The sequence below is a fragment of the Macrotis lagotis genome, chromosome 2 (assembly GCF_037893015.1).
Source record: "Macrotis lagotis isolate mMagLag1 chromosome 2, bilby.v1.9.chrom.fasta, whole genome shotgun sequence".
Classification (NCBI taxonomy): domain Eukaryota; kingdom Metazoa; phylum Chordata; class Mammalia; order Peramelemorphia; family Peramelidae; genus Macrotis; species Macrotis lagotis.
In genome coordinates, this window is record NC_133659.1 from 256,689,335 (window position 1) to 256,698,492 (window position 9,158).

A 9,158-nucleotide genomic window follows, 5' to 3' on the forward strand; every position below is an offset into this window, starting at 1 on the left:
TTAAAAAATGTTTAAAGGTCTCAGGGGACAATAAACTTACACTTAAAGTTCCAGGCTCATTAGGCATGCATGTAAAGAACATCTAAAAGCAAGAGATATTCCTGGCCATGTAGGATCATTTTTACCCCCTCAAGGAATTCCCAAGATGGGGTAAAGGGAGAGTGTCCATGCTAGATGAGTCACTCCTTTGTTCAGCAGATGTGGCTTTCACAATGTGATGCCTCAATTGGTATGTCATCCTCCTGTGGTGCCTCAATTAGTATGTCATCCTCCGATGGGCTGGTCAGGCAGATGGCTGCTGCTACTATGTTTCAGAAAAATAATCTATTTTTGAATCCACTTGTTGAGGACACATCTAATGGCTCTTTCTACCTTTCAAAATCCATAAGATTGCATTAGTGCAGGCTAGACATGATGAGGATCTAAAGTGAAGGCAATTAGAGAGAAAAGAAGGGGACAGATGGAAGGAATCTTGTGCCCATAGAAGTGACAAGATTTGGTCAATTTTGTCTCCAGATACTCATTCCTGAATAAAAAAATTATTCACCCAAGATCAAGAAACAATATATATATGAAAAATGCATTCAAGGAAATAAAGTTGTCGGGCAGTGATTTTACTTCTCTTTACCTAATGGTTCATAGTGTTATTCTTTACTGAAAAGATCTCTTTACTTAATGGTTCATAGTGTTATTCCTTACTGAAAGATACTGGGGAAGAAAACAGAAAAAGGAGTTTGAGTAAGAAGCAATTAGATTCTTTGCTATATGAATTCAATTCCAACTCCTTAGCTAACCAGTCCCATGATCAGTCATGGCCAGAAATCACTTCACCAAACCTTTATCTATTGATTTGGAACCAAATACTTGCTCCAAATAATCCACCAGGAAGATTTAATCAGAACAAGGTCTAAAGACCAGGACTCATACTCATTAAAGACATTAAAAGGGAGACAGTGTTGAAAAAAAGTATAAAGTTAAGAGATAAATGAAGAATGTGTGAAGATGGGAAGATATGAATGTGGTATACAAATGGGATGGAATACTATTATTCTGTGAGAAATCTTGAGCAAGTAGACTTCAGAAAAGCTTGGAAAGTCTTATATGAACTGATGCTGAGTAAAGTGTGTAGAACTGGAAGAACATTGAGCATACTAACAGCAACACTGTATAATAATCAAAGACAATCCTAAAAATGCCATGCATATCCAGAGAAAAAACTATGGAATATGAATGCAGACCAAAGCACACTTTTTAAAAACTTGTTTTATGGTTTTTTCCTTTCTCATGATTTTTTCCTCTTTAGTTCTGATTCTACTTTCACAACATGACTAATATAGGAATGTGTTAGAGTTGATTGGACATGTATAACCTTTATAAGATTACTTGTGAGGGAAAGGAAAGAGATAAAAAAATGTGAAACTCAGAAACTTACATAAAGATAAATGAAAAATGAAAAAATACAAATCTTGGTATATGAATAAATATATGAATAAAAAATAAATGAAAACTATCTTTGCATGTAATTGGAAAAAATAAAATGATATTTAGTATTTCTGAGGCAAAAATAAGAAATTACTTTTTTCTAATTTCCATACTATAAACTTTGTATTGGTTTGCCTGTGACAATTTTTTAAATTAAAATAGTAGCTGTAAAAAAATGTATAAAGAATGATTTTGTTTCTTTAAGGCCAATTTGGCTAAATGAAGGTAAGTAACATAGTTAACAAATAAATTCTTTTACTAAGACAAAGTCTCCATTCTCAAGGATCTTGGAATCTTGTTGAAGAAATGTATAAATGAAATTAATTTCAGGTATTTTCAGTATGGATAGACCATAGGGGAAAAAAACATGTTTAGAGAATAAGAGAAGAAAAATTTACCCAATCACCTTTTATTATTGTACATTCTTTTTTTGGGGGGGGGCATTTGATTTGTTTTGAGAGAGTATACTATTGTTGCAAAGGAGTTTTCTTAAAACAATAACAACCTATAATACACTGGCAATTTAGTGAAATCTGGAAGAGATGGATGAGTTAACTCAGACCACAGGAAATAACTGATACTTAACACAATATACAATATTTGTTATACAATATATATATAATAGCAAAATTGATATGGTCAACAATTTGGAATCTCTAATTATTGTAATGATTAACCTCTTATATCAGAAACTTATCAAGAAGTTTGCAAACTACCTCCCTTCCAAGAGGTGATTGGATACAAGATGTAGAATTGAAAAAATATATTTTTTTAAGATGGAAAAAACAAATAAATGAAGATTCTTTGGGGGTTGGGAGAATGTATGAGATGTCAAGAAAAGAGTATCAATAAATTTCTTAAAATGCAATTTGGCAACCAGAATAGCGCCATGTTTACAACAGAGGAAATCAATATTAAGGGATTTTTGTATATGTGTATGTGAGTGAGGTTTCTTGTATCACCTAGGTTCTTGACAACAAAGTGATAAATCTGAATAAAATGTCCCCAAATTTCATTACATGGCCAGGGTTATTTTTTGATATAGCGTCATTGGTACATAACAGATGATTTGCCACTGCAAAATTTTCCACATATATTACATTCATAGGATTTCCATCTGATATTGATTCCCTAATGTTGAATACAATGCCTTCTGTGAATGAAGTCTTTCCCACATTCACTGCCTTCATAGGACTTCTCTTTACAATAAATTTTCAGATGTTGAGTAAAGAATAAGCAGTCAAAAAGGATTTACTAAGGAGGTGGGGGGAAGGTTTTGCCACACCCATTACTTTCATAGTTTTTCTTTTGTGACTATATCCTAAGCATAGGTTCTATCTGAAAACTTGCCCACATGGATCTTGGAATCAGGTTTTATCTGAAAGTGGGCCATATTCATTAAATTTAAGGGGTTTCTTTCCAGCATGAATTTTCTGATGTCCAATAAAGGTTGAGTGGTTTAAAAAAAATCTTTTCCATATTCACTGCATTTGAGGTCACTATCCTTAAAGGGTTTGGGGTAAGTTTGATATTTGCTTAAAATTATGGGAAATGATTTCTTCCTTTCAAAGTTCTGTTTGTATTTCTCGACCAGGTACAGAAATTCTTCTGGGTTTTCTATTAAAATTTCAATGCAATCAACTATCAATGATACTACTTCTTTGGAAATATTTTCCTTTAGAGTTGACTCTTGGGTCTCAGGCTTACTTTATGAGTCTAGAGTGATGTTCACTGAGACCTTTTCTTCCTGTTTTCTGAAGATCAAATACCTGAGGCTTTTTCTCTCATTTCACTTGGAAGCTTGCACCAGATTTAGAAATAGGAGGGCCACAGAGCTTAGATTTCTATAGCTCTCCATCATCATATCTGCAAAAGTACTTCTAAGCAGAGTTAAGCTATAACCAGTTGTTCTGGATGAAGTTCATAGCCACATCCTTGAAGTGGGATCTGGTTTGGATTTCCTCCTCCTCCTTTTACTCCTTTTTCTTCTTCTTTCTCCTCTCTTTTTGGGAGGTGGGATGGTTGAGTGGGGGTTTGTAAGATAATGAAATTAAGTGACTTCCTCAAGGTTGCAAAGCTAGGTAATTAAGTGTCTGAGGTAGGATTTGAACTCAAGTCCTCCTGACATCCATTTTCTCCTGACTTCACCACCTAGCTACCCCATTTCCTCTTTATCTTTCTCCTTCTCCTTCTACTACTTCTTCTAGGACTCCGGACTAAGACTGATCCAACATCCAACATGCCAGTTGCTAAACACAATACTATAACTATGCAAACTCTAGATTCTACTAGCCCACCTGCTAGCCCCCAAACTCTATATCCCCATCTTTTTTTTTAGGTTTTTGCCAGGCAAATGGGGTTAAGTGGCTTGCCCAAGGCCACACAGCTAGGTAATTATTAAGTGTCTCAGGCTGGATTTGAACTCAGGTACTCCTGACTCCAGGGCCAGTGCTCTGTCCACTGCACCACCTACCCACCCCTATATCACATCTTCTTAAAGTAGTGTCCATTAAATAGAGTTACATGAAAAGGAATGAATTTATATTGAAAAATTTGCATATTTTAATCGAGATATTTGTCTCCACTTGTTTTTGCATTGTATGTGGGAGATAACTATACACAGAGAAATATGACTTCAAACTAAAACTTTATTTTACTGTTATGACCTGTTATTTTATCATTGTATTATTTTTAAATTTATTTTTATTAAAGATATTATTTGAGTTTTACAATTTTCCCCCCAATCTTACTTCCCCCCCCCCATGGAAAGCAATCTGTCAGTCTTTACTGTGTTTCTATGTTGTACCTTGATCCAAATTGGATGTGATGAGAGAGAAATCATATCCTTTTTTTAAAATTTTTATTAAAGATATTATTTGAGTTTTACAGTTTCCCCCAATCTTGCTTCCCTCCCCCCACCCCCACCCCACAGATAGCACTCCGTCAGTCTTTACTTTGTTTCCATGTTGTACTTCGATCCAAATTGGGTGTGATGAGAGAGAAATCATTTCCTTAAAGAGAACAGAATTCTCAGAGGTAACCAGATCAAACCATAAGACATCTAGGGGTTTTTTCCTCCGAATTAAAGGGAATAGTCCTTGTACTTTGTTCAAACTCCACAGCTCCTTATCTGGATACAGATGGTACTCTCCTTTGCAGACAGCCAAAAATTGTTCCCAATTGTTGCGCTGATGGAATAATAAAGTCCTTCAAGGTTGAACATCACTCCCATGTTGCTGTTAGGGTGTACAGTGTTTTTCTGGTTCTGCTCATCTCACTCAGCATCAGTTCATGCAAATCCCTCCAGGCTTCCCTGAATTCCTATCCCTCCTGGTTTCTAATAGAACAATAGTGTTCCATGACATACATATACCACAGTTTGCTAAACCATTCCCCAATTGAAGGACATTTACTGGATTTCCAATTCTTTGCCACCACAAACAGGGCTGCTATAAATATTTTTGTACAAGTAATGTTTTTACCCTTTTTCCTCATCTCTTCAGGGTATAGACCCAGTAGTGGTATTGCTGGGTCAAAGGGTATGCACATTTTTGTTGCCCTTTGGGCATAGTTCCAAATAGCTCTCCAGAAGGGTTGGATGAGTTCACAGCTCCACCAACAGTGTAATAGTGTCCCAGATTTCCCACATCCCTTCCAACAATGATCATTATCCTTCCTGGTCATACTGGCCAATCTGAGAGGTGTGAGGTGGTACCTCAACGAAGCTTTAATTTGCATTTCTCTAATAATTAATGATTTAGAGCATTTTTTCATATGGCTATGGATTGCTTTGATCTCCTCATCTGTAAATTGCCTTTGCATATCCTTTGACCATTTGTGAATTGGGGAATGGCTATTTGTTCTAAAAATATGACTCAGTTCTTTGTATATTTTAGAAATGAATCCTTTGTCAGAATCATTAGTTGTAAAGATTGTTTCCCAATATACTACATTTCTTTTGATCTTGGTTGCAGTGGTTTTATCTGTGCAAAAGCTTTTTAATTTAATGTAATCAAAATCATCTAATTGGTTTTTGGTGATGTTTTCCAACTCTTCCTTAGTCATAAACTGCTCCCCTTTCCATAGATCTGACAGGTAAACTAGTCCTTGATCTTCTAATTTGCTTATAGTATTTTTTTTTATGCCTAAATCCTGTAACCATTTGGATCTTATCTTGGTAAAGGGTGTTAGGTGTTGGTCTAATCTAAGTTTCTTCCATACTAACTTCCAATTATCCCAGCAGTTTTTATCAAAGAGGGAGTTTTTGTCCCAATGGCTGGACTCTTTGGGTTTATCAAACAGCAGATTACTATAATCCTCTCCTGCTTTTACATCTAGTCTATTCCACTGGTCCACCACTCTTTTTCTTAGCCAATACCAAGCAGTTTTGATGACTGATGCTTTATAATATAATTTTACATCAGGTAGGGCTAAGCCACCTTCTTTTGCACTTTTTTCCATTAAGCTCCTGGCAATTCTTTTTTTTTAAGGTTTTTTTTTTGCAAGGCAAAAGGGGTTAAGTGGCTTGCCCAAGGCCATACAGCTAGGTAATTATTAAGTGTCTGAGACCAGATTTGAACCCAGGTACTCCTGGCTCCAGGACCACCTATACCACCTAGCCGCTCTGGCTCCTGGCAATTCTTGACTTTTTATTTCTTCATATGAATTTACTTACAATTTTTTCTAACTTGTTAAAGTAATTTTTTGGAATTTTGATTGGTAGAGTATCATTGTATTATTTTTTTCAATTAACATATATTTTATTTTGTTTTATTTAAGTTTTTGCAAGGCAATGCAGTTAAATGGCTTGGCCAAGGCCACACAGCTAAGTAATTATTAAGTGTCTGAGGCCAGAATTGAACTCAGGTCATCCGGACTCCGGGGCCCGTGCTCTATCCCTGTACCACCTAGCAGCCCCTCAAATAACATATTATAAAAAGTTAAAAAGGATTTTTGAAAGGATTAGGTTAGGGGTGGCTAGGTGGCTAGGTGGCACAGTGGATAAAGCACTGCCTTGGAGTCAGTGGTACCTGAGTTCAAATCTGGTCTTAGACACTTAATAATTACCTAGCTGTGTGACCTTGGGCAGGTCGCTTAACCCCATTTACCTTGCAAAAACCTAAAAAAAAAGGATTAGGTTAAATAAGTGAAATTTGATCAAATTAAATATGTCTGCTCTATCCTTCAAAAAACTGAAAAATAAAGAAACCTATTTTATCACTAAACATTTTATGAATGATGTGATTCAATAGATTGCATTGCTTTTTTTTTTGGTTTTTGCAATGGGGTTAAGTGATTTGCCCAAGGTCACACAGCCAGGTAATTATTAACTGTCTGAGGTCAAATTTGAACTCAGATCCTCCTGAATCCAGGGCCAGTGTTCTATCCATTGTGCCTCCTAGCTTTCCCCAACTGCTTTACATTCTATAATTATTAATAAACTATTACTATTTAATGAGATAAAAACAACTGTAGTTTCATCAATAAATGCAATATTTTTAAATATCAATTATTTCATCTTTAACTCATCTTTTTAGAATGTTTTGTATGTATTTTGTAATGTATATATTAGCAAAATAATACGTGTATAGTTTGTGTCCCAAAAATATAGTGCAGTTTTAAGCTGGGAACTCCTCTATAATTTATAAATAAATAAATATTTAATAAATGTATATAGAAACAGAATGCTCCAAAATGTTTTATTGAGAGAGTTATGGAATCAAAAAGTTTGGTAACCACTAAACCTATTTGCTCCTGGAGGGCACAGTATATTCTTTATAGTCTAATACTCATAACACATATATGTAAATGCAAAAAGAAGAAAAAGGAAAAAATGATTGTATAGAGAATAACAAACTTCCCATCTTTCTAGTTTGACTGTGGGCTTCTGGAGAGCAGGGATTCTTTTACTGTTCTTTGTATTCCCAGAGCTTAAACACAATGTCTGATACATAGATGCTTTAAAATGTTTACTGATTCTTAAAAGAGTATATGTTAACTTAAAATGGTACACCCAAATCCTTCCAGGTATTTGTAGCTCCTTCTGAATTTTTTTCTGTACTCATCCTGAAACAGTGTGACTGGTCTATCCATTTTATATTTATATTTATATCTATAGTCTATCTATGCTATAGTATGACATCAGTATTTATTGAACACCTACTATACATAAAATCTCATGGTGGAGTAGTAGGGGAAGGGACCTCGCCTTATTGATTTTTATATATTCACCTCCCATCTAGCACAGAGCCTATATAGTAATGCAATAATGTGGGCTTCAAGTTCGAAGGTTAGGTGAGAGGGTTATGGAATTTTACCTGCTCAACTGCAATGAGACCTCCAACCAGGACTATAATTAGTTTGATTAGTATATAAGGAACCCTGGGACCCCTATCCAGATTGAGCCACTGAAGAATAATGGAAGAAGAGTTTGGAGTGGGAGGACAGTTGAGGGACTCTGAAAAAATGTCTATAATTATGTTGGAGAGAAGCCCAAGACCTATTCTCTCTCTCTCTCTCTCTCTCTCTCTCTCTCTCTCTCTCTCTCTCTCTCTCTCTCTCTCTCTCTCTCTCTCTCTCTCTCTCTCTCTCTCTCTCTCTCAGGTTTTTCATAAGGCAATGGGGTTAAATGGCTTGCCCAAGGTCATACAGCTAGATAATTATTGAGTGTTCCAGGCCAGATTTCACTCAGGTACTCCTGACTCCAGGACTGGTGCTCTATCCACTGCACCACCTAGCCACTCCAAGACCCATTCTCTTGAGGAAGATGGGATGTAGTCAATCTTCCCACTCAAAATGGTTGATAAATTTAACTAGAATCATGTCATGGCCCCTTCTTTGGAGATCTGAATCAGAGGATCTTTAACATTCTATGAAATTCTTTAAGGTGCCTAGATATTGCCAAGGTGCTGAACTATGATGAACAGACTTAAGATTGCTGATATGCACCTATATTTCAAACCACTCCCCTTCTTGCCTCAGAATCATAGAATTTAAGAATGGGAACTTTAGTGGTAATCCTGACCAACTCACAACTGAAAAGAATTACCACTATTGAATACTAGTAAATGACTCCTCACTATCAAGATTATTTATATTAACTTATATACTATTTCATCTCAGGTAAACCTCTTTTGTCTCCTTCCTCATCTAATTCTTTTCCCTCCAGATTGGTAATTTATTTCCCTTGGTCACAAATCTGTCTTTTCTCCTTTTTTTCCCCACCTTAAAATGTCACAGGAATGAAATCAATAAATGTGGGAAATAACAACAAAAATAAATCAAAACAGAAAGCAAGCAGAATGAATACTACTGTACCTCAAAAGCAAAAGGCTTCTCCCTGTCCTATTTTTGACATAAAGTTGGCAGGGTTGCAGGGGTCCTTGGAACCTGACAGGAGGGATAGAGTCGGTGAAATGAGTTGAGTCAACACAGGGGTAAAGGCAGGAGCAGGTTGACTGTCAGCTGCTTGGATTTATTTTTATAGTCTCAGAATCATGTATGCTTCAAGCAAGCAAGCTGAGATCATTTCCTTGGTTACAAAAGTGTACAATTTTCATCATCAATCATATAGTTCATATGGTTACAAGTTTTAATCATGTGATTACAAGTTTAATTAATAATCATATAGTTAATTGATTTCTTATCCCTACTCAGACCATGATGCCCTCAACCTG